Genomic DNA, 25,501 nt, shown 5'->3' on the forward strand with positions numbered 1-25,501 from the left:
GACTCTCTGTCCCAGACACAAGCCTTTGTTATCATTCCTTCTTTTGCTATTCTTAGCCAGCCTCCTGATGAAATCCTTCTTCTATTCCTTTAGTATAGTTTTAATATAACATATATCATAAAATAATAAATCAAGCCTTCTGAAACATGGAGTCAGATCCTCATCTCTTCCCTCATCCTCAGACCCCTGTGAACATCATCACAGTTAATGGAGCATTTCACATGAAAAAAAAAGTGAGAATAGGGAACAGTGACACTTGCAGAGGAAAAAAAAAAGATTAATATGGGCATTAAAGTGGCATTATTAGCCCAGCAGAAGGAATAGCAATAAGCTACCAGGCTGGAAGAAAACATGTGGGAGTTCCATAGGTAGTCTGGATAATCAGACAACATATGGCCATTTTACAGGGAGGCTTCCATGGAGTCAGTGAGGAATGAATGCTGCCACAGAGCCTGAAAGCACAGAAAGTTTATTGGAAAGGACAGACAAACCCCAGTGAGTTACACATATTCCTCAAAAGCCAACATGCAGAAGGCACAGTGTGACTGGGACTGCAGCAGGAGCCCTTGCAGCTCAGGTCACTGCTATTCTGATTTGCTGCCTTTGTGCTCTGCTCTTCACCTGCCAAGCTCTTTCCTCATCACACCAGGCTCTGCTGGTGCAAGAAGGCTGAGGGATAGGTAATGAACTCCTCGTAAACCTATGCCCTCTAAAGCAGCACCAGAGCCAAGCAGGGGAGTGATCCTGGATAATCTGGAACCACAAACAGGGGTTTGTGAGCTAAAACACATAGGTGATCCTGGATTATCTGGAAGCACAAACAGGGAAGGCACTCCTGCCTATTTACCTTCCTCCCAACGGCTCAGCATAATCCCATCCTCACCCTGAGGTGGCATAAGGCAATCACTTGGAGTACTCCAGGTTAAAACCTGCCCAAAAATCAAGACAAAACGTACTGAGTGTGATGGTGTTCACAGGGGTTTTTGGATGAGGGAAGAGACGAGGATCTCTTCATGTTTCAGAAGGCTTGATTTATTATTTTATGGTATATATTACATTGAAACTATATGAAAAGTATAGAAGAAAAGGTTCTCATCAGAAGGCTAGCTAAGCTAAGAATAGAAAGGAATGATAACAAAGGCTTCTGTCTCAGACATAGAGTCTGAGCCAGCTGACTGTGATTGGCCATTAATTAGAAACAACCACATGAGACCAATCCCAGATGCACCTGTTGCATTCCACAGCAGCAGATAACCATTGTTTACATTTTGTTCCTGAGGCCTGTCAGCTTCTCAGGAGGAAAAATCCTAAGGAAAGGATTTTCCATAAAAGCTGTCTGCGACAACTGAGCACAGCAGATCCAGCTGAAGCTGTGCCCCAGTCCTTCAGCAGCTCAGGGGCTGGGCAGCAAAATCCAGGAGAGCCTTCACAGTTCTGAGAGAGGCTGAATCATCCTCCAGGACACCTCAGGGAGCCACCAGGGCTGACTGTCCCCTTGCAGCAGCAGGACCATTGTCATCCTCACCCTTAGTGGACAAAAAGGGCCCTTGCCTGATATCTGCTTAAGGAGAACAGCCAGGTTAATTAAAGAGTCTTAATTTTGTCACTCTGAACAGGGAGTGCAGAGCCTTTGCTGAACACAGACATCCTTTCCAGCGTTGGATCTATCAAGATTAAATGCCACAGCTCTTCCCTCACACTCAGAGAGCCCCAGAGCCTGCAGCCCCCCACATCTGCACCTCCTGCACTGCTTCAGCCCTGCAGATGAGAACTGGGACCAGAGGCAGGATTAGCATTTGGTGCCTTGAGGACCCTGTGGCCAATAAAAGTCAGGAAAATATTATGAAAGAAACCAGGAGCTGTTGCAGAAAATTGAGACAGGTGACAGGGAACAAAAATCCTTCTCAAACTCTTTGGCAAAAGCTGAGGTTTGGGTTTGACAAGACCATCTCAGCTCTCATGGAGACTTTCAGAACTTGGGCCAAGGTCAGGCACAATACAAAAGAAAACAAGTAAATATTCATGCCTGCCTTTATGCCTCCTTATAAAAATTCAGTCCAGCCTCAGTCCTAATTTTCTTATCATTTCTTAGTATTGTTGTCACCCTGTATGAACTGTGTACTATTGATGTATGTGCCCAGTGTAAAGATTAATTGAAGAACCACAACTCAGGAGGGGTGACTTAATTCCCTCCTGCAGGTGCTCTGCAGTATTTCACACAACTTGTGGCCAGGAATACTTTATCAGTTCCATGCAAGAAAAATCAAGGCAAGAGCTGCTCTCAGCCTTTGCTGGCTGAAGCTGCTGCACAAGTTCCAAATCACAGAAGAGGCTGGGGAGGGAACAGGAAAGCTGTCAGAGAGCACCCATTAGTTTAAGGACAGAAAAGACCCTTCCATCCTGATATATTAAAGCTGTAAGTGCACAATCCTCTGTTTTAGATGGAAAAGGATGCCCACAGCAACAGCTGGGGCAATGGTACCATTGCTTTTGGCTCCCAAGCTGGCAAAAATAGAGTTTGTGGGCTGAAGTTTTCCTTTCAGCTGCTTGGTGCTTTCAAGAATAACAATTAAGCCTGATACACACTCTTAATTTTGGGAATAATTATCCAACAGCTTGAAACTCCTTCACCTATTTTGGATAAAAGCAAAGCAAAGACCACCAAAATAATCCTGCTGGTACAAAAATCTTTACAGAAACATGTTACTAAATGTTGTGCCACTACTTGAAGCAGCAAAAACACCCAACAACAGACTCTGAGGACAGGAGAGTGGAGCTCCGCAGGCACAGAAAGCTCCAGCTCAGCCAAGGGTTTCTGCCAGCTCCCATTTCCAGACCTGCTCCAGAACAGAGAGAGCAAGAGAATGCCACCCAAGGCAGCTGTGACCGTGCTCACAGGGGTTTTTGTTTGACGGAAGAGACGAGGATCTGACTCCATGTTTCAGAAGGCTTGATTTATTATTTTGTGATATATATTACATTAAAACTATACTAAAAGAATAGAAGAAAGGATTTCATCAGAAGGGTAGCTAAGAATAGAATAGGAGAGAATGATAACAAAAGTTTGTGGCTCAGCTCTCTGTCCAAACCATCTGGGCCTTGATTGGCCATTAATTACAAACATCCAACATGGGCCAATCACAGATGCACCTGTTGCATTCCACAGCAGCAGATAATCATTGTTTACATTTTGTTCCTGAGGCCCCCCAGCTTCTCAGGAGGAAGAATCCTAAGGAAAGGATTTTTCATAAAAGATATTTGCAACAGCCAGCCTTCACCAGCCTCCACTGGGCTGCTCCCCAGACTTGGTTTAACAGGGTGGGAGTTTGATTCAGGCAGTGATGACCTTGTCCATCCCCAAGCTTCTGGAAGCTTCTGGAATGCTCAGACCCCTCAGTGACACCTGAATGGGGCCTATTCCAGGAAGCAAAGCAAGCAGCTTAGACACAGGTCACACCCAAAGTCATGAGGAAGGTAATATATTAGATAAAAGAGGATTTCAAACTAAGTATTTAGAAAAAGAAAAGCAGGTCCAATAGGAAATTCTGGTAGCTGGCAATCAGTTTCACAATTTGAAAGCTCTGAGTAAGAGTGTCTACATAGAAGTGTTTTTACATCAGCTCCCAAAGTCAGATCTCAGCTCTGCAGCAGAATCAGAGCTCTGCTCATGGTGCAGGAACTTTTACAGGTCTCACCAAGACAGCCTTTTTTGTAATTTAATAGAAATGCCAATTTCAGGATGCAAATTAGCTGTGAGGCCAGCTCTTTGAAGAGCTGGCTCTCCTCAATTCCCAGTGAAGTCAAGAGAGTCAAAGAATCCATGAAGGCACATGATCAGAGTAAATTAGGGAAGGGATGATAACCATGTTATGAAATCCTGATACATTCAGTTCGTTAAAGCTTCTGAAGAGTGAAAGTGTAGCCAATAATAGGAGCTAATCGTTCATTCTAAAGAATTAGAGGAAACTAGGGGCAGTCAAATTCTGTATTTCAGCCTAAATATTATTAATGTGTTTCTATATAGGTGTGCAAAAAAGTCAGCTGTAAGTATTCTCTAGGTACAATAATTAAGGTTCCACTGTGACATGTCTCTGTAGACATTTATTTTCCATTAACAGAGGATCAGAATTACAGTTTAATTATTCATAGGGTTCTAAAGAGATACTCTATTTTATTCAAAAAGCCATTGACTGGATTACAGGAAAAGTCCACCAAGCTCCCATCCACTTAATTAAGGCAAAGCAGCAAAGAGCAGCCTCAGGAGAGAGCAGGGAGATGGGAGAGCACAGGCAGGGATGTCCCCCAGGCCAGGCCCTGGGGACACATCCTGGGTCACCCTTCCCTGGCCCCGGGCACTCCTGCACTCCCTGGGCAGGAGGGTTCACCTGCCATCATCTCCCATGCTCAGCTGTGCCCCAGCCTGGCACTGAGTGGGGCTGAACAGGACACAGGGACACATGGCTGCAAGAGCTCAGCTCCTGACTGCTCCATCTTTCTGTGATAGCTCAGACTTGGATCATTCCTTCATGCACAAACCCCCATGCCCCAAATCCTTCCGCACTAACAAACCCCGTTCCCAAAACCCCATACAGAGCAACCCCCATGCCCAAAACCCCATTCCCAAAAGTTCCCCCCATAAACCCCCCTTCTCAAAACCCCATGCCCAAACCCCCATACAGAGCTACCCCCATGCCCAAATCCCCACACAAACCCCCATTCCCAAAATCCCACACAAAACCTCCACAGACAAACTCCATGCCCAAAAGCCCACACATAAACCCCCATGTCCAAAACTCCATTTCCAAAAGTTCCCCACATAAAGCCCCATGCCCAAAACCCCACACAGACAAACCCCATGCCCCAAAGTCCACACAGACAAATCCCCGTGCCCAAAAGCCCACACAAATCCCATTCCCAAAAGCCACACACACAAACCCCATGCCCAAAACTCCATTTCCAAAAGTTCCCCCCATAAACCCCCAAATCCAAAACCCCACAAAGACAAACCCTCGCACCCCAAACACCACACAAACAAATCCCCACACAAACCCCCATTCCCAAACCCCCACAAAAAAACCCCCATACCCAAAAGCTCCACACGAACAAACCCTGTTCCCAAAAGCCCCCACAAACAAACCCCATGCCCAAATCCCCACACAGACAAACCCCACACAGACAAACCCCTATGCCCAAAATCCCACATTATCAAACTCCCGTGCCCAAAACCCCACACAGACAAACCCCCGTGCCCAAAAGCCCACAGAGATGAACCCCGTGCCCAAAAGCAACACACACAAACCCCATGCCCAAAACTCCATTTCCAAAGTTCCCCACATAAACCCCTATGCCCTAAACCCTACAAAGACAAACCCCACACAGACAAATCCCATGCTCAAAATCCCACATTAACATACCCCCATGCCCAAAACCCCACACAGACAAAGCCCCGTGCCCAAAAGCCCCCACAGAAACAAATCCCAAACCCGCATGCCCAAAACCCATATAAACAAATCCCATTCCCAAAAGCCCACACAAACCCCATTCCCAAAAGCCCACACAGATGAACCCATGCCTAAAATCCATATAAACAATCCCCATTCCCAAAACCCCCAGAGACAAACCCCCATTCCCAAAAGTTCCCCACATAAACTCCCATGCCCAAAATCCCACATAAACAAACCCCATTCCCAAAAGCCACATAAACAAGCCCCCATTCCCAAAACCCCACATGCCCAAAGGCCCAGGTGTGGCAGCTCTAACAGAACGCACAAGCACTGTGCACAGGCAGGGTCACCCTGCACCAAGAGCTGCCATCCCAGGGAGAGTCACCCCTGTCCTGGCCCTGCCATCCCGAGGAAGGGGCATTGTTGGGGAAGATGAAGCAGGAAAGCCTTATAAATATGATTGCCTGGCAAAAGATTTTGAGAATATAGAAACTACAAGCGAGATTAAAATGAAAACAAGCTTTGAGATCCCTTAGTTACTGAACAACGGGAAAACAATGAGGTGGCCAGCTGAAGGTAATCCCCTTTTGATGGAACAACACCCTCTGCTTGCAGACAGCTCCAAGGGTCAGAGCAGACCCTAGAGCTTGGCAGAAGGGGCCCAAAGAGGAGTTTTTAGGGTTTAAAATGTAACACAGTACGGTAATGTAGTGATTCTTACAGGCTGTATGTAAATGCTATAGGATTTGTATATTGTACTAGACTGGTTAGTGAGAATCAGAATATTCAACACAGAGGATTTATGGTATTGTAATGGGAACTTCGCTGCCTTAGCTCTTACCTCTTGCCTTTTACACTCTTCCCTTCTTACCCTCTCATCCTCTCTACCCCTCTCTTCTCTCGGGCCTGCTCTGAGCTGTGCCTGGCAGCTCCCAGCAGGGCCCTGCACCCAGGCCCTTTGCAATAAACCCCAAATCCCAGCAGGGCCCTGCACCCAGGCCCTTTGCAATAAACCCCAAATCCCAGCAGGGCCCTGCCCCCAGGCCCTTTGCAATAAACCCCAAATCCCAGCAGGGCCCTGCCCCCAGGCCCTTTGCAATGAACCCCAAATCCCAGCAGGGCCCTGCACCCAGGCCCTTGGCAATAAACCACAAGTTCCCAGCCCTGGCTCCAGAGATCTCTCGTCTCCGTCCGTCCTGACCGTGCAACCCCCGTCAACCCTACAGGACATCCCTGCCCTGCCATCCCGGGGAAGGGGCACCCCAGTCCCGCAGAGGTGCCCAGCAGCGGTGCCCGCACACCGCGGGACACGGGCGCTGTCACTGCAGTCTGGTGCCCTCTCCTGGCACCTGGTAAATCCTGCCCACATCCCGACAATGGGATAGCTCAGTGCGTACTGTCAGCGCTGTGTGGAAATGAGGTAAATAAATGGTACACGTGAATGTGGAATTTTATAGCAGATGAGCACCAGGTACTGACAGAGTAACTATGGATTTCCTTAGATAAACACACTTGGGGAAACAAGCTTCCTGCTTCCCACAGGAACAGACAGCTTCATTTGGATTACAAATTTCCTAACCTTATAAGAAGGAAATTGAAACACTTTTGTGAAATACTTCTGATTAGTAAAAAGCCCTTCAATTATTTTAGAACTTCTTCTCAACAAATACCACAAATATCTCTAATTTTTTTTTCTCTGAATTTATCTTAAAGAGACCTGGGTAATTTTTCCTGGAATTGGGAGTTAACTCCCTGAACTAGCTAACCATTTTTAGGACATGTAGGTGCAAGTGATAGATTTAAAACCAGAGAGAATTATTTTCATTTTTCCACCAGACAGAATCATTCTCTGGTGGAAAAAAAAATAACCTCTGTAACCATGGGGAATTGTGGACCAAAATGCTGCTTTGATTTAAATAGTAATAAGTGTAATATTAAAATATAGAATATATTTAATATATAATATTAACATATTAATAATATATTATATATAATATCTTTAGTCATCTCCCTGGATCTAAGATAGGGCTTATTCCTGTCCATGTATTTATGCAGAATTTACATTTATTTATCTGGTTTAATAACAATTTACTGGTTATAGTAAAGAGCATTGCAGTGTCACAGAATATTTGTGCAGGATTGGTAAAATCCTGGTCAAGACAGGCCAGGAGCAGCTCACAGACACAGAACTTTGGTGTTTAAACCAAAGTGCATTGCCTCTTGTCTATAAATAGAAGTCAATTTAACACACAAACATTGCATCTCCACACAAACGTGTATCTCCAACTCTTTTAAACTAGCAGAATTTTAGAACTGGCCTACTTACTAGTCCCTTCAGTATTAATTATATGAACATTAATTACACATTAGCTCTCAAACTGTATACTTTCTGTCTTACAACCACAACTAACACAAGCAATCACAAACAAAACTTCAAGTGAGAATTTTCAAGAGAGCTCTCATGTACTTGTTGAAAAAAAGGACTCTTATTCTAGATCACTAGCACAAAATAGTCTTCAAATGTGCTCATGAATAAAAAGTCATGAGGACACATACAGAATTCAAGGTTATCAGGAACCCATAATTAAATAATTGAGCTTGCTGTCACAATCAAAGGTGCTCACAATAATATGATAATGATAATAACAATAATGGTCACAGAAGGCCACTGCACCCCAGGTTACACAGAGCTATTTTGAAGCTGCAAAGCAAATTTTGAAAGAGAAATTCTTGTTCCATAACTTAATCAACTTCCAGTCCAGCTTAGGGAAAAACACCCCAACACACATTTATGGCCGGGGTTCATCTGTAGCTCCTCCAAAGCCCAGGTGAGCACACAGGACCCTCTGTGCCCAAGGCTGCTGTCCTGCTTTCCTGCTGGACTGGTGTCCTGTCATATTTTCTGGAAAAATCCCTTTGCCTGGGATTCTTCTCCTGGGAAGCTGAGAAGCCTCAGAGAAAAATGGAAACAGTGTTATCTCATTTGCTTCTCCTGTGTTTTGCTGCTTTGGAATGTGGTTTGGAGATTGTTTATCCAACAGGTAAATGTTTGATTGGTTTCATGTGAATTGCTTTTATTCAATGATCAGTCACAGCCAGGCTGTGTTGGGACTCTGGAAGGAGTCACAGGTTTTCATTAAAATTCTTTGTAGCCTTCTGTTTGCATCCTTTCTCTATTCTTTAGTGGAGCATTCTTTAATGTAATATAGTAATATCATAAAATAATAAATTAGCCTTATGAGAACATGGAGTCAGATTCATCAATTCCTCCTTTGTCCTGGGCACCCAGCAAATACCCCCGACTGGGGTTCCAGGCATCACCACCACCACCAGGGCTCAGCCTGGAGGATTCCCTTCCCCTGGGAAGTGCTGTGCAAACAGGAGGTTTGCCTAGGCAGGCAGTAAACCCAGGAGCTTAAAACATTCCAGCCACCTCCTCATGAGCTCACTCAACAGCTTTAGCAGCATTTCTGTTTCCAAACCCACCTCGCTCAGGCCCAGCCATGGCAGCCCTGGCCTCCAGGAGCACCTTGCCCTGCTAGTGTGCTCCAGAGAAAGCAGCCCTGCTCCCCAGGAGCCAGGGATGAGAGAGGGAATGATGCACTGGAGAGTTGTACACAGGACAAGCTTTGGGGAGTTTCCCATTTCTAACTTGTGTTTTATGTTCCAGGCTCAGTCCTTGGTGCTTTTTGCATTAACTGGCCCCCTGCCAGGTCCTTTTCTTCTGTGACCATGTTCACAGGGGTCTGAGGATGAGGGAAGAGACAAGGATCTGACTCCATGTTTCAGAAGGCTGATTTATTATTTTATGATATATATTACATTAAAGCTATACTAAAAGCATAGAAGAAAGGATTTCATCAGAAGGCTGGCTAAGAATAGAAAAAAAAAGGAATGCTAACAAAGGCTTGTGTCTCTGACACAGAGTCCGAGCCAGCTGACTGTGATTGGCCATTAATTAGAAACAACCACATGAGACCAATCACAGATGCACCTGTTGCATTCCACAGCAGCAGATAATCATTGTTTACATTTTGTTCCTGAGGCCTCCCAGCTTCTCAGGAGGAAAAATCCTAAGGAAAGGATTTTTCATAAAAGATGTCTGTGACATTTTTCTTTCCTGAGACCAATGTGCTTTATCAGCTCTCCAGCTGAACAGGCTGGAATGGAACAGGGCAAACACAGTCAGCCCTCAGCCCTTGGTGCCCCAGTCATGCTCATCACTCCTGCACTTTCCTCATTGCCCAGTTTCCCTGGGAAATGCCAGTTTGGGAACACCATGAGCTACAGAGCAGCAGCAAAGGGCTCTGTGGGAGCAGGAGCCTCACTCCCCTTGTGAAAGCTTGGCTTGCACACACTTGGAATACAGAGTTCGAAAAAGCATCCTCAAAGTCCACCCCTCTGGGTCAGAATATAGGGAATAACACCAAAAAATCAACAAGGGCCAGTATTGGACTCATACATATTGAATATGTATTCAATACATATTAGGAAGAAGTTCTCTACTGTGAGGGTGGTGAGGATCTGGCACAGGTTTCCTGAAGGTGTGGCTGCCCCTGGATCCCTGGAAGTGTGTAAGATCAGGCTGGAAGTGGCTTTGATCAGCCTGGGCTAGAGGAAGGCGTCCCCTGCCCATAATTAGTGTAGAACATGATAGTCACAAAGGTCCCTTCCAACCCAAAGCATTCCATGATTCACCAGGCTCCCTGGCCTGAGATGGGCATTTCTAGGGCTCTCTGTACCTCTCTCCCAACCTGAGGAGTTCTCTCCAAGCCTGAGGTCTGGGAAGGTCAAGGGACTGAGGGGAACGTGGCAGCCCCCAGGTTCCAACCAGCACAGCCTGGTGCTCCTCAGGGAGGAGTTATTGTCAAGGGAGAACGAGAAAACTTCAACATTTGGACTGTCTTCAGGTGACATCCAGCTGAATTCAGATGGCCTTCCCTCCCCTCAGCACACCATTGCACTGTGGAAGAGAAATCAAGGGAAAATTTAAAAAATAGGAAATCCACACCTTGTGATGAAAGGGGAAATGGACACCCTTGCTGAGGGGTGGGAAGCAGGGCAGGGGCTGACATCTCAGAGACCCAGCAGAGGAGATTTGCTCCTTCTGAGACCCTCACAGTGTGCTTCAGGAGCACCCACCTAGATCAGTACAGCCAGAGATATTTATTAGCAAATATCCGTTAACCATGGCAAAAGCTGCAGGGGCCACACCTCAGTGAAGGGTTAAAATATTGCAAGGAGACTGCCTGCCAAATTCTAGGAACACAGAATGCCAGACCTCCCATATTTTTATTGCAGGCTTCTGCAATAGGAGTCACTCCATTAGTCCCCACCAAAAAAATGTTTGTTTCCATACTTATGTCCCTGAGCTTAACAACTTCTAAGGGAGCCCTTTCACACCCTGGAAACCAAGCCAGGCTGGAATGCAGGTAGGTGGTACATGAGGTTTGCATTAACTCTCATATGTCCAAACAAAAAGGTGTCAAGCGTTGAAAGTCATCAACTGCACAAAGTCTCACACTTTAATGGCAAACACACCCCTTGTATTTCATTAGGGATTATTAAATCAACAGTGCCTTTGCCCAGACCCAGATGGGTCCTTTAGAGAGTTGCTGATCCTCCCAAAAGCAGCTCTGAGTGTTCCCATGGTGTAGCTCTTGGGTGGTTTGACACCCAATGTCTCCTTTTGTATTCCAGTGCCCACTGGGCCAGCAGGACTGAGCTCTGCAAGGAGCAAAAACATGCACTACAGAGACCTACAAAATACACTGAAATGCCTTTAGAACACAGTTCCCAATGAACACAACTTCTCCACAGAAGTGTTTTTCTCCAGAAATGTCCAGTGCCCAGTTAAAGTCTTTACATTCTCATCTTCCCTTCTCCAGCTGCAAATTCTCCTTTATATTTTTATTTTTCCTCTAATTGAAGGCAAATAACCTTAAAATTACTAGAGTGCCCATCTCGTAGAGGAAATAAATCTCCACAATCAAAACCTTAACTTCATTAATTTAACCACAGAATTTTAAATTGAAAATGTCAGTCAGTTTACTCCAGGGAACAGCATGCTATGACCACCTGGATAAAACCAACCCCCTGCTTCCCCAGGTGTGCAGGCTCACATCTTCACCCGTGCTCAGTGCCCACTGCAGCCTCTCCTTTTAACCCTCCTGCCTCCAGATCCTCTCAGGCAGCTTTTTCCAGCAGGAACTGAAGCCAGCTGTCCTGGAAGTATTGAAGGGAACCACCTCTTTAGGTTAATCATACAGTGATTAATTGTCCCACTAGTTTCTCAGTATATCCCTCCTGCAAAGTGGAGGCTGAAGTTACCACAAATAGCAGTGACATTCATTTATCTTTTTGTTTGGTTGGTTTTTAAAACCAAAGATTCAACAGAAAACTCTGAAACACCCAGAAAAGTCCTTCCTTAAAGCACTCCCACATAACAAATGGATTCCTCCTTTCATTCTGCTCATTCCACTAAAATCAGCATGTGGAAAATACCTGTTTGTATCCCAGATAGATCAAAGCCACAAGACAGGAGTTGAAGCTTCCGGCCCTGAAGGGATCAAGGGCTTTCCCTTTGAGGAAATCTCTCCTCAGCAGAACCCAGCACAGTGAAAGCTCCTCACAGGAACAGAGAGCAGCAGCAGAGAGAATCCTTGTGCTCCTGCCCCTGGTTTGAGGGCTTGGGGAGGCATCAGTGGGGATGGAGACACCTAAGCAGCTGCACCTGCAGCCACACCTGCATCTAGTCAGTGTCTTGATGAGGATTGAACTGGAAAACACAAAGCTATAACAGCCCCAAGGCAAGGATTAGAGGGGTGGGATTCATAATTTGAGCAGCCTCGTGGCTTGGCCTAATTCAGGGGTGCCAGCCTCAGTCTCAGCTTACTCTGGGGGAGGAGGGCAAGGCAGGATCACCAAAATAAACTCAATTGTCACTTGCATGGTGCTCTGGAGGGGCAGGGAGTGTCAGTGGCACCCTGTGCAGTGGGGCTGGACAGATCTCACAGCTCTGTGCTGCCAGCCCTGTGTGCTCCAGGCCCCTCCAGTGGCACAGGCACACTGCAGGGATGGGCCAGGGGTGTTTGCCCAGGGCAGCAAAGAGCTGATAAAGTTCTGGAATGTTCTGCCCACGGAGGTGGTGGAGTCCCTAACCCTGGGTGTGTTTAACAAAGCCTGGATGTGGCACTGGGTGCCAGGGTTTAGGAGCTGTTGGGGCTGGACTCAATGATCTTGAAGGTCTCTCCCAGCCTGGTCATTCTGTGAATTCTGTGATTCTGAGCAGCCCTTGGGGCTTCTTCAGCCCCAGCTGGGGGGCCAGGGAGCAGGAGGCTTCCCAGAGAGCAGCTCTGTGGTCATGAGGAGAACTGGCACACAACCAGGCTGATTTCCTTCTCCTGTTCAAAATCAGCATCCCTCAGTGGGGCTGTTCTGGTGACAGAGGGATGTTTATTTTCATCCTCACCATCTCATGGGTGCTTGTCCTCCTTGCTTTTTAGTCTGAGGCACAATTATCTCTGCCCTGTTCTGACAATGCAGCTTGTGAAATCCATGACTGAGATATTTCCAGGTCAGCCAAATTCAAATTCTCATACATCAGCTTTATCCTGTGGGGGATTTGCTTTATTATTCAGATACCAGTTGGATGTGATTAACATAGCAGGGGACAGAAATGCTGAGCCACATTCTTGCAAAAACATGTATTCCTGAGATACCTGTACATAAAAATGTGCCACTTTGAGATTATGCAAAATTAACAGCTTTCAAACAATCTGTTGGGCATCTCAATTTTCTTGCTGTGTCAGTGGAGCCAAAATCACAGCTTAATTATTTAATTGCATTTATCCTGCCTCTGAATTTGATTGGAGAGAATTATTATGAGCAAGGCTGGACCCTGTTGTGTCAATTAGAGCCAGAAAGACTTTCAAACACAGCTCCTGCTTCAAAGGCTGTTTTCTCTCCATCCCCAGAAACAGAGTGCTTGCTATTCCCCATTTCCCAGGTGGTGAACTGGGTCTCAGCCAGCCTTTTGCCTGAAAGTGGAAAGGGAAAATATTTCATCACCACCTTGAGTTCAGCAGGAGCAAATGCTGGGCATTTGAGGATGCTCTGGACACCCGTCCCATTCTGGAAGGGCAGGTGAAGAGAAGGGTCTGGCTGTAACCGTTCCAAAGTGCCCTCAGAGCAGGGGGTACCTGGCAGCCAAAGGGTGAGATCTTGCAGAGGGTAAAAATGCAGCATTTTCCTGGGGCTGATGGTCACAGACAGCAGCTCACAAGGGAGTTTATTGTGCAGAACTCCTTCTTTGCCAACATGGAGCAGCAGGTTTAATTCCATTTGTGTGACCGTGTTCACAGGGGTCTGAGGATGAGGGAAGAGATGAGGATCTGACTCCATGTTTCAGAAGGCTTGATTTATTATATTATGATATATATTCTATTAAAACTATACTAAAAGAATAGAAGAAAGGATTTCATCAGAAGGCTGGCTAAGAATAGAAAAAGAAAGAATGATAACAAAGGTTTGTGACTGAACAGAGAGCCTGAGCCAGCTGACTGTGATTGGCCATTAATTAGAAACAACCACATGAGACCAATCACAGATGCACCTGTTGCATTCCACAGCAGCAGATAACCATTGTTTACATTTTGTTCCTGAGGCCTCCCAGCTTCTTGGGAGGAAAAATCCTAAGGAAAGGATTTTTCAGAAAATATCACAGCTACAGATTTGTCCCATGTCTGCCTCCCTGAATGGAATGGAATGGACCCCTCCAAGTGTCTGATTGGGTTCTCTGCTCTGCACCTGCCTTGGCCACCATGTTCCACCTTGGGAAACAGGAATTTTCAGAGGCTGCCTGGCATCTATCCAGGTGAAAGGGGACTGTGTCCATCTGGTGAATGTAATTGTTCTTTAATCTCATTGTTGCTGCTCTAAACCAGGGTGAATTTGCACTGAATATGATGATCAATGCTAGCAAGGAGCCCATTATGTGAGAGAAACCTCAAGCTTTGTGCCTCCAGCTTGTACTCAAACCATGCTGCCTCCATGACTGCTGTGTATGACACAGTTAAGCTAACACATTGCACAATGCTGGAGCCAGAGGAAACAGCATCTGCCCTACCTGCCCTGTCCTGTGCTGTTGGACACTCCTTTGTACCACTGGTACTCACTGGAACCAGACAGACTGAAAAACAAAAGCCTGTGCATGGCTGTGCTCCTCTATGGGCTCAGTTTACTCCTGAATATTGTCATCTACAAAATATTCCTGTGCAGGGAACAGGAGACAGGTGACATTTTCTCAGTGTGGTCTGGTCCCAGCTGTGCAGCATTTTGCTGCTGCAGATCAGCTCCTTTTCTCCCATCCAAGCACAGTAGATCTAGAGGCTGGGGAGGAAAATAGCTAAAATAGCTAAAATGTACATGGCATCCCCCAGTGCTCCCAATTCTGCAAAGACTTATTAATCATGAATGGTTCTGTGCATCAGTTTTTGATGTAATTTCTCTTTTTTTTGTCCTTCCTTCCTTCCTTCCTTCCTTCCTTCCTTCCTTCCTTCCTTCCTTCCTTCCTTCCTTCCTTCCTTCCTTCCTTCCTTCCTTCCTTCCTTCCTTCCTGCCTTCCTTCCTTCCTTCCTTCCTTCCTTCCTTCCTTCCTTCCTTCCTTCCTTCTCTCATTTTCTTTTTTTCTTTCTCTTTTTTCTTTGTCTCTTTCACTCTCTCTTTCTTCCCCTTCCTTCCTTCCTTGCCAAGATCAGACCACACCTGATGACAGGAAATTCTTTCCTCCAGGCAGGACCTTTGAGTGTCCCACATGGGCAGGGCACAGCCAGGACCATCAGTGAAAGCACACAAAGTTTGGCAGCTTTCAAAATGTCTTTCAGTGCTGGATCAGTGACTGTGGCACGTGTTAAAAGTGCCCTTCCCAAGAAGGTGACACACAGAGGGTGTCACTGCTCCTTCCCAGGAGGGCCTCACCACAGAGACCTGTGCTCCAGATTGGTGAGGTCTGGAGCGAATTGCCAGGTGCTGATGAAATGTAGAACTCTCTGTTGTTTTCATTTTTTTTTAAGCAGAACCAAAGCTATAAAATATTTGATTTTTATTCAGCTAAATACACGTTTTTACACCCCAATAATGAAGTGAAGCATAAAGTTTTAAAGAAAGAGGAGCAGAACACAGCAATTTAGGTGAAACCAGAGAAATAAGTGTAAGTTCTGCATAAACACATGGACAGGAATGAGCTGTATCCTAGATCCAGGGAGATGACTAAAGATACAAATTCTTTATTTTAATTCCCATTCTATATTTTAATATTACACTTCTTACTATTTAAATCAAAGCAGCATTTTGGTCCACAATTCCCCATGGTTACAGAGATTCTTTTTTGTCCTGAATTCTGTTTTGAGAAGAGGCTTCTCTCTCTCCTAATCAGTGACAGGACAATGATGTATATTAAAAAATATACTTTTGAAGCCAAGTTGTCAAGGTTTCAAATTTCTCACTGTGTAACCAATTCTCACAAGATGCCAAATCTTGAAAATGGGGGTCAGAGACTTTGGGCTTTTCCCACCCTTGATATTTACATTCACAAATGGTTTGCAGCAGAAGATTCTGAGAAGTGGTCAGAGTGATTTTCCCATGTTTGTTTATCCACAGTGACACTGTGGCCAGCTAGCTCATGAAATAATAATGAGCCTGTGCAGTGTAATACACAAAGAACTGCACTTTCCATGGAGTTCCAAGTCAGATGGGGCTATCTGTCATTTTTGGAGCTGAACTGAATCAAGTTGCTGCAACCTTCAACCTGTATTATCTTTCTCTCCCTGAAATGCATTATGGAGTAAATTTAAATTACTTCAGCAAACAAGTGTGGCACTGGTGGTGCTCCTGTTGGTAAAAGTGTGCCTTGGGGCACTGGCCAGGTCACACACATATGGAATTAAGCACTGGAGCCATACACTGGGCAAAATCCTGGCCTTGGCAAAGTGAATGGTAAATGTTTTGGCTTCTGAATAAACAGGATTCTGTCTGTCCTTCCTTGCAGGGAATGAGAGAGGAGGGAATAGCAAATATAAGAAGGTGATAAATCCTGAGTGCACAGTCACTAGATGTAACTGGTTGCATAGTGGCAGCAAACTAGAGACGTCTCTCTACACAGCCACTGGTTTGGCATTAGAGATGGCCCTTTTTCTTCAGGTCTGAAAATGAGTTTGGCATTAGAGATTACTCTTTTTCTGCAGGTCTGAAAAGGAGTTTGGCATTAGAGATTACCCTTTTTCTGCCGATCAGAAAAGGATTTCTAAGAGAATAGCAGAGCAATGTGTTGAATCTTGAGAATCAATCATATAAATTATTTCTCATTGTACCCTGCCCTTTACCAATTTCACTGACCCATGTGATGATTTTTCTTTTGGTCTATAGCTTTCACCCATAAGTCACAGATTTAAGAAAAAGCCCTGAGGTTCCCCTCACTAACACAGTGAGCTGTGGGTGCTCTGTGCTCCACAGATGTGGCACAGCAAACCAGCTGCACCATTCCTGAAGGGGATGAAGATTGAAGGGATGAGAGCACAGACTCTCCCTCACCCATTCTCTGCCTTGAATTCCTGCTTGTACTTTGAACTTTCAGTGTGCACCTTTCCAGGATGAAAAGCTAGAGCTCCCAAGCCTGCCCAGAAGCTATGACTGCTCCTCTCTGCCTTTGGCACCGACACAGTTCAGACTGGGTTTGCACATTTCCCAATTTGGTCACATCACCATCAGGAGGACACCAGCAGTCACTGGGCTGTTCGGCCTTCCTCAGTGGCTGAAGCAGATAATGAAAGACATCTGTGTTCCTGTTGGGAAGGGTTTCCCAGCCTTCCCTAAGTAATTGATGTCAGCAGCAATACAGCCCTTTTTGCTGCTATGGCTCAGTAGCATTTATGGTAGGTTTCTTTTTTAACTATGCTTTTATTTTTTCCCTATTTCCTGCTCTTAGAATCTTGTCCAGTAAATTCCTTGTTTGGGTTTTATGGACTTTTTGATCATATTTCTTAGAAGATAATTCTTTTGGGATGTCACAAGCAAAGAGGAACTTGAAAGAATTACCATTGTTGACAAGATGTTTGGTCATGGACAAGTGTTCCTCATTAAGTACAGGTTCTGTTTTCTACTTATAAAAACAAACTTCCTCCATGCTCCAGTTACAAGGAAATGGCCTTATTTTTATAAGGATGTGTTTATGTTTGAAGCCAGCAAGGGGCTTAGTCCTTGTCTGGCCTTTTATCACGTTCATGGTTGCTTTCCCTTGCCCTTGCAGAACTTGAGAGAAACTCCTCTCAGTACACCATCAACCCTTGACCCAAAGCAAAACAAAAGTACCTTAAAAATAATCTTGTGTGCTTGCTGCAGGCCAGCACAGAGCTCCATCCACATCAGAATGAGGTCTAGAGTAATCCCACCCATTCTGAGTTCCTGCTGGCTCTATTTGCAGGGACCCCCATGGCAGGAAGGAATGATGCATCTGACTCCATGTTCTCAGAAGGCTAATTCATTATTTTATTATACTATATTATATTAAAGAATACTATACTGAACTATACTAAATAATACAGAAAATATACTTATTTTCTAAGGCTAAAAAGATAATAATGAAAACTCCTGACTCTCTCCAGAGCCCTGACACAGCTTGGCCCTGACTGGCCAAAGAGTGAAAACAACTCCCAGCAGAATCCAATGGAACAATCACCTGTGGGTAAACAATCTCCAAACACATTCCACATGAGCACAACACAGGAGAAGCAAATGAGATCAGAATTGTTTTCCTTTTCTCTGAGGCTTCTCAGCTTCCGAGGAGAAAATCCTGGGCAAAGGGATTTTTCAGAGAATGTGAATGCCACAGCTCTGCCCTTGCCTTGCATTATTAATAACAATTCATTACTCTTCTGCCATGTTCCTCACCTTGCAGCACATACACTGATGCAAATGGAGTGCCAGGAGCAATAGCATGAGCTGCCTGTGGTTACCCAGGAAAGCTGGGATAGGACTCAAAACAGAGCTGTCTCTCTTGGGTCTCATTTAAATTTTGGTTTTTTCCTTCCTAGTGCCTTCTTCACCAGCCCCCCTAGCTGCAGCTTGGCACAGCTGCCTGCAAGGGGGCTGGCAGGCAGGAGCAACCCAGCTGAAAGCAATGCAGTTGTTGCAAGGCTTAAAACCAATCATCTGGATAAGTTACCTGATGTCACACAGGGTGAAGACATTGGAGATCTGAATTTTTGGCTTAAATCCTGGCAGAAGGCATGATTCAGTAGACATTACAGCATGTACTTAATTAAAACCTCCCAGTGCCCCATCCCTGGGCAATCAGGCATGTGAAAGTGTTTAGGGCTTGCCAGGATTAGCTGTTGCCTGCCTTGCTACCCAGAGCTAAGTACTCCACACCTTTTCTGCCTGGCTTTGCACCACTGTGGGGCTGTTTGCAGAATTAATGAAGATTTATGGCCACACTGCAATGGGGAGACCACTGGGTCTCCCCTGTGCTGGTTCTGGCAGCTGTGCCCACCTCACTGCTGTGTGTGTGAGGGCTTTTCCTCCTTGCTGTCATCACACACTCCTGTACCCTCAGAAATGTCTCCCCTGTGTCACCATGATATTTTATGAAAAATCCCTTCACCAGGATTTTCCTCCTGAGAAGCTGAGAAGTCTCAGAAAAGAAATGCAAACAATATTATCTGATTGCTTGGAATGTGGTCTGGAGATTGTTTACCAACAGGTGCATCTTTGATTGGTTCCATGTGAATTGTTTTTAATTAATGACCAATCCCAGTCCAGCTGTGTCAGGACTCTGGTCAGTCAGGAGCTTTTATTATTCATTCCTTTCTAGCCTTCTGATGTCTCCTTTCTCTTTCTTTAGTATAGTTTTAGAATATAATAATATAATAATATAATAATATAATAATATAATAATATAATAATATAATAATATAATATAATAATATAATAATATAATAATATAATATAATATAATATATCAGCCTTCTGATAATTTGGAGTCAAATCTCATCTCTCACCTCATCCTGGGGACCTATCAACACCCCACCCCTGCTCTCAGCAAGGCTGCCTTTTAGTCCTCTTTATCCTCCATAAATCATCTTCTGAGTTCCTTGTGAGGTAAACACTGGGCCTGAAAGGGATGATATGTTGACAAAATCTTGGCTTACTTTTACAGCTTCAGAGCAGATAAGGATAGTCAAGGGTTTTACATTAAACCTGTTATTTCCATTGTAGCAACTCCTGTTATTTCTTTTAAATCTTTTGTTAAGGATGACAAGAAGGCTGCAGGTAATGGGAAGGAGGGAGAGCACATTTAAATAATTTCTATTTTAAAGCTTTAAAAAAGGCTGTTATCTTATTTTAAACCCACACTCATGCATTCGCATTACCCTTTGCCAAAAAAATTTCAAACAACAGAATATCCCAGAGAAGGGAATTTCCCTGTTTCAGGCAACTCTCAGAGCAATGAGCCTGAGTTAATTCTGGCTCCATGCTCACACACTCTGGGCTCTGGCCCCAGTCCAGCAGAGCACTCTGAGCTGTGTTCTTGCCCACTGGTTTCAGCAAGTCCCCCTGCCTTTCTTCAGAGATAAGCATGTGCTGGGGGCTGTGCTGGAGCAGGGTCAGAGGCAGCCCAGGGGCACTGAGCCCCCTGTATCTCTACAGCATCTCTGGGGCTTCAGAGGAAAGGCACTGCTGTGTCAATGAAGCCAAAGTTTACACAGGCAGCTGTTGTATTTGTGTCGTGCCCCATGGCAGGGAGGATTGATGAATCTGACTCCATGTTCTCAGAAGGCTAATTCATTATTTTATTATACTATATTATATTAAAGAATACTAAACTAAACTATACTAAAGAACACAGAAAGGATACTTACAGATGGCTAAAAAGATAATAATGAGAACTCGTGACTCTCTCCAGAGTCCTGACACAGCTTGGCCCTGATTGGCCAAAGACAGAAAACAACTCACAGCAGAATCCAATGGAACAATCACCTGTGGGTAAATGTCAGAACCCAGGCCATTCCTCTGGGTGCCCTGGAGGACTCCAGACCCTGGCAGGGGCCTCAGGGACCTTGGCACAGAGTCACAAATACCTGTGCCTTCTATCTTAGCCCATGGAAACAATTACCAGCTTTGTGTGAAGATTTACAAGCCACACGGGTTTGAATAGAAGGATAGTTAATTTACAGAGTGAAAAAGTAGAATTTTGGGATTTTTAGAATGGGGGTTCAAGAGGCAAGATGGAGGAATCTGGGCATGTCCTGTCCTTCTCCTTCTTCTTGTCTTCCATTTTCTGTTGTGATGGTGGATTGGTTTAGGGTAGAGACAGACTGTCTAACATAGGTTATAGGTATTGGAAAATTACTGTCAATAAAGTACATGTAGTTTTTTGTATAAAAAGCCAACACCACCCCAAGGGCAGTGGCTGTGCCTCAACCCGACCTGCTGGACAGATCTCAGCAGGTCAGAGAAGGAATGGAATAGATAAGAGAGAATAAACAACCTTGAAAACCAGAGCTGAAAAATCTCGACTTCTTCTTTGGTCACAGGGCTGGGAAAAATACCTTGGGAGCCATTTCAGCAACAACAAACCCAAGAGGCAAACAATCTCCAAACACATTCCACATGAGCAAAACACAGGAGAAGCAAATCAGATAATTATTGTTTGCCTTTTTCTCTGAGGCTTCTCAGCTTCCCAGGAGAGAAATCCTGGGTGAAGGAATTTTTCCAGAAAATATGAATGTGACCTGGAGCTGTGTGTAAACTTTAACATGTAACCCTCCAGAATGTGATGTACTCACATTTGCCTTTTCTTCTTTTTTAATAAGCAATATGTAAACTATTATCTGCCTCAGAGTTGATACAAAAATAACAGCTGTGTCTCTTCCAGATGAGAAATAAAAAAAACCCCTATGCAAACAAGTTCACACACAGAGTGAAAAATATTTAATGTTGAAAGATTTATAGTCTGTGTTGCTGGTCCTCCTGTGTCACGAGGATGAAAATGGGCATCTAATCATGAGCATAATGCTAAAAGCATTAAAAAGCATGTGAGAACAAGAAAAAGGAGGAGAGGTGAGCCTGACTCAAAGCAAAAGCCCTGATGTGAGGGTGGGCTGACATTTCTGAGCTGCTGGCAAAGGGACAGGGGTGGGAGCAGCCTGTGGAGCAGTTCTGGCTGTGTGACTGAGGGAGGGGTGTGTGGTGGGGATAGTTAATCATGGTTAATCATGTCTGCAGGGTTTGGGCAAGGTCAGCAGTGGATTATGTGTGTCAGGCTCTGGCTTCCATTGCAGTTTGAGAGGGATTAGGAATTGTGCTGGCTCAGGCAGGGTGAAGGTGATGAGGCTTTGCTATCTCCCATACAGGAATTTTTGATAATGAGGGGAGGAAGGACACTGGGGACTGCAGAAAAAAATTAAAAGTCTCTGCCCTTAGGCTAAGCAAAAGAAAAGCTGCATAATGAGCAGGGACACTATATAAACAGAGGGTGAGAGGTATTCTGGCACCTTGTTCAGCAGGAGTCAGAAAGTAACATAGCAGGCTGGTTATGCTAAAATAGAGAAGTTTGTGGTGTAGGGTAATTTTTTCCTCACCTGCTAATAGACAGGATGGAAGTGGTGAAAGGAGCAGGGACACCAGGAGTGATGTACAAACATTGGGAAACACTGAGTTTACAGAGAAGCCCAGGCCCTGGGCTAGCAATCAGGAAACAAACCTAACCCATGCATATGTGACAGATGTCTCCATTTATTAAGTATGGTTGGAAATGGGTTCCCAATGTCCCTTTTTTGTTTTCCCTAAAGACCCTCATTCTGCTGGATCTTGAGTGTGGACAGCCTCCAAAACTGTTAGCAGTCCCCATTTTGGGGTGCTGCTGAGTGTGGGGATCCCATCTGTGGATTTCTCTGCACTGAAGGCACTCCAAACAGCAGTTTCATGTTGGGACTCAGGTGTTTATTATTTCTTATCACTAAAACAGTCTCACTGCTGTGAGTTCAGCAGCTTTTCATTAGAAGGCACAAAATGGCCAACAAGCTCTTGGTACAAGGTCTCCTAAGACTAAACTATCCAATTAAGAGCTGACACCTGGATTATTTTCCCTTTTAACCCAATAACTGATCCCACAGAGCCCACAGTGCAGACTTTCCTGCCCAATTACAAAATGCCACCCAAACCCATGGAGAAGGAGGAAGAAGAAGCTGAAGAAGAAACCCAGGACAGCACCCTGTGCCCTCCATCTTGCTGCCATCCACAACACACTAAAAACCCCAAACCCTCAATTTCTCACCCAGTGATCCACCTGCACTGCTCTCTATAATCTATTTCACACTTTTGTGGGTTCCAGTCTGTCTTGAAGTGTGGGAAACTTTCTCCATGGATGAGGGTCAAAGTCAGTGCTGCCCTGGGGGTCACTGGCTTTGCACACACTCCTGTCCTAAGCTGTGAAATGTCCCAGCTGTCAGTGCTCAGAGTGCTGGAGTGCTGCAGCATCCCACCCCTGTCACTGTCATATTTTCTGAGAAATCCTTTCACCAGGATTCTTCTCCTGGGAAGCTGAGAAGCCTCAGAGAAAAAGGAAAACAATAATTATCTGATTGCTTCTCCTGTGTTTTGCTACTTTGGAATGTGGTTGGAGATTTTTATCCAACATGTGCATGTTTGATTGGTTTCATGTGAATTGTTTTAACTTAATGACCAATCACGGTCAGGCTGTGTCGGGACTCTGGAACGGGTCACAAGTTTTCATTAGTATCTTGTTAAGCCTTATGTAAGTATCCTTCCTCTATTCTTTAGTCTAGTTTCAGTATAGCATGATATAATACAAGATGATATAATACAAGATGATATAATACAATATGATATGATATGATATGATATTATATTATATTATATTATATTATATTATATTATATTATATTATATTATATTATATTATATTATATTATATTATATTATATTATATTTATTATATCCTCTGAGAACATGGAGTCAGATTCATTATTTCCTTCCTGCCATGGGGGACCCCAGAAAATATCACATCCCCCCTCCTTGGGCTGCACAGCCATCTCAGAAATGCTTGTTAGGCCTTGGCCCTGACAGACTTTTGGGCCCAGCACTTCCTGACCCTGTCTGAAACACTGTCCACTCCCATGGACTTGTGCTGTCTAATGAGCTTCTGGCTCCTGGAACAGCCTTGAAAACTTAACTTTTCTTGCTGAATAGCACCTCCAGTGGAGCAATATTTTTGTTATCAAACTTTCAAAGAAAAATGCTGGCCTAAAGAGCAGCCAGGAGGGAAAACTGATGTGGCTAAAGCCCAGTGTCTGGTGGCCATGTAAACAGAGGTGCACAGTGAGAGTTTGGGCTCTCCTGGACTGCAGCAGGCTGATCTGGGAATCTTTAGCTTGTCAGAGGGACCCCTAAGAAAAGTTCCAAAGTCTATTTTCCCAGCCTGCTGCTTGAAGAAAGGAGTCAGAGCTCTTCATTTCTCGGTCTCAAGGTTGTTTATTGTTCCTTATCTATAAAATTCTTTCTCCTGCCCTGCCCAGGTCCGTCCAGCAGAACAGTTTCAGGCACTCTACCTGCCCCCAGGGCAGTGTTATGTCTTTATACTAAAATCTACGTGTACAATGTTTACAATTACTTTCCAATACCCATCACCTATGTTAGACAGTGAGCTGCTACTCTAAACCAATCTGTCAGTGCCACCATCACAGCAGAAGATGGAGGCCAAGCAGAAGAAGGAGAAAGGCTGGACACACCCAGTTCCCTCTATCTTGCCTCCTGAACCCCCATACCAAAACCCCAAAATCTACTTCTCCACCCTGTGATAAATTCATTATTATTCTGCCTAAACTGTTGTGGCTTGCTGCCTTCATCTAAGGTTGGTAATTTGCTCCAGGGGTCACAATCAAACCCACAGGTGTTTTGGGCTCTGTGCCAGGGTCTCTGAGCCCCCTGGCAGGGTCTTGGCCATCCTGGACAGCCAGAGGGATGTGCTGGGTTCCCACAGCTGAGCCCAGTACCTCTGTGAGTGGGGCCTCTCAGGGCAAAAGAGCTCTCAACGTTGCTGTTCCTGGGGAACCATCACCAAACCACAGCAACAGAGCCTGGGCTGACAGCCCCACTCCAGTTCAGGCAGCCCCTGCCATACTCAAACCCTACCTGGCTTCTAAATGAGATGAAATTAAAAGAGACACAGCCTTTAATGCAGAATTGGCTGGGAGTGTTGCTGCCATTTCAGAACACAGAGAAATCCCCACCTGGGCAACACTACTGAGTGACATCATAAATTACAGTCAGGAGAGAGGATGGAGTGATTTATCCAGTAAAACTAAAAATAAAAGTCATAATTTCTGACAAATTGGCTATTCCCAGGAACCAGGACCTGCAGGTCATTCATCCAGAAAACAGAGGTGCAGGAAAGAGCTCTACCATCACACATTATCATTAGACATTCCAAAGGTGTAATTCAGAGCCAGCCTGTCGGTGTTATCCAGAGCCTAACCAACATTCCTGAGATGAGATGCATGTATATTTTATGGTAGGCCATATGGGGGCTCAGCCCTGAGGAGATGCAAAGACATCCCATGTGAGTCCCTGCTGAACTCCAGGGAGCTTTCACAGGTATTTATTTACCTGTGAAATAAAGGTTATAAAGGTTACCTTTATTTCACAGTTATTTATTTACCATGCTTCTGTAGGTGTATGTGAGGGCCAGTGTGCCAGAGCCAGTGCACAATGGAAGTTGCTCTGCTGGATTCCTGAGTGTTTCAGAGTCATAAATAAGTTAGGCCTATAAGTGAGTTATTGTTCTGCTATTGTAAATTCTATGAGACTATTTTGTTATATTGTTTAAATTAAACTCTCAATTAAGTGCTGTTAAGTCTAAGTGTTATTAAAACCTTTAGGCCTCAATGGTTGGTGAAGTCCAGGGTTGTTTGGCAAGAGGGGTCACTGAATGTTTTGACTCAACAGGAGGTCTCCTTATTCTTTTTCATCCTCACCCTTTC

General features: G+C 44.8%; 1 long non-coding RNA gene across 1 annotated transcript; it reads right to left on the bottom strand.

Annotated features, from left to right (window-relative positions):
* Positions 1-480: 480 nt before the first annotated feature.
* LOC135451942 (uncharacterized) lies at positions 481-12,093 on the bottom strand. Its single transcript, XR_010441486.1, has 3 exons — positions 11,949-12,093; positions 848-929; positions 481-753 (listed from the first exon to the last, which is right to left on the bottom strand). It is a non-coding gene; the product is annotated as an uncharacterized LOC135451942 (long non-coding RNA).
* Positions 12,094-25,501: the final 13,408 nt, after the last annotated feature.

Source organism: Zonotrichia leucophrys, chromosome 9 (assembly GCF_028769735.1).
Source record: "Zonotrichia leucophrys gambelii isolate GWCS_2022_RI chromosome 9, RI_Zleu_2.0, whole genome shotgun sequence".
Lineage (NCBI taxonomy): Eukaryota > Metazoa > Chordata > Aves > Passeriformes > Passerellidae > Zonotrichia > Zonotrichia leucophrys.